Source organism: Mandrillus leucophaeus, unplaced genomic scaffold (assembly GCF_000951045.1).
Source record: "Mandrillus leucophaeus isolate KB7577 unplaced genomic scaffold, Mleu.le_1.0 Scaffold60, whole genome shotgun sequence".
Taxonomy (NCBI): Eukaryota; Metazoa; Chordata; class Mammalia; order Primates; family Cercopithecidae; genus Mandrillus; species Mandrillus leucophaeus.
The window spans coordinates 3944611-3945760 of record NW_012106475.1 but is presented as its reverse complement, the minus strand read 5'-3'; the positions used below and the strand labels follow the sequence as shown (position 1 = coordinate 3945760).

At 43.4% G+C, this 1150-nt stretch overlaps 1 protein-coding gene across 1 annotated transcript in view; it reads left to right on the top strand.

Annotated features, from left to right (window-relative positions):
* STYX (serine/threonine/tyrosine interacting protein) overlaps window positions 1–1150 on the top strand; it is a 57728-nt gene that overhangs the window by 20087 nt on the left and 36491 nt on the right. The gene's annotated exons all lie outside the window — the stretch shown is intronic.

The window sequence follows — 1150 nt, the reverse complement described above, 5'->3', positions numbered from 1 at the left end:
TTTTTTGAGATGGAGTTTCACTGTTGTTGCCCAGGCTGGAGTGCAATGTCATGATCTCAGCTCACTGCAACCTCCGCTTCCAGGTTCAAGCGATTCTGCTGCTTCAGCCTCCCAAGTAGCTGGGATTACAGGCTTCTGCCACCAGGCCCAGCTAATTTTTGTATTTTTAGTAGAGATGGGGTTTCACTATGTTGGCCCAACTGGTCTTGAACTCCTGACTTCAGGTGATCCACCCATCTCAGCCTCCCAAAGTGCTGGGATTATGGGTGTGAGCTACCACGCCTGGCTTTTTGGTTTTTTTTAAACTGTCATTACTCAGGGTTTATAGTCTACTACTATATTGCTGAGAACAGTTTTCAAGATTAAAAACGAAAATGCTTTCTGTTTCTCTTAATTTAAAAAAACCTGAGACAAAGCTTCCAGAGCGAGAATCAGACAGCAACACTCTCTGTTCAGCAATATTCTATCTTCTGCAGCCTCCGCTGCTGATACCCAGGCAAACAGGGTCTGGAGTGGACCTCAAGCAAACTCCAGTAGACCTACAGCTGAGGGTCCTGACTGTTAGGAGGAAAACTAACAAGCAGAAAGGACACCCACACCACAACCCCATCAGTACATCACCATCATCAAAGACCAAAGGCAGATAAAACCACAAAGATGGGGAAAAAGCAGTGCAGAAAAGCTGGAAATTCGAAAAATCAGAGTGCATCTCCCCCTCCAAAGGAAGGCAGCTCATCGCCAGCAACGGAACAAAGCTGGACGGAGAATGACTTTGACGAGTTGAGAGAAGAAGGCTTCGGTCGATCAAACTTCTCAGAGCTAAAGGAGGAACTACGTAACCAGCGCAAAGAAACTAAAAACCTTGAAAAAAGAATGGATGAATGGATAACTAGAATAATCAGTGCAGAAAAAGACCTTAAAAGAACTGATAGAGATGAAAACCATAACACAAGAAATATGTGACAAATGCACAAGCTTCAGTAACCGACTCGATCAACTGGAAGAAAGAGTATCAGCAATCGAAGAACAAATGAATGAATTGAAGCAGGAAGAGAAGTGTAGAGAAAAAAGAGTAAAAAGAAATGAACAAAGCCTCCAAGAAGTATGGGATTATGTGAAAAGACCAAATCTACGTCTGATTGGTGTGCCT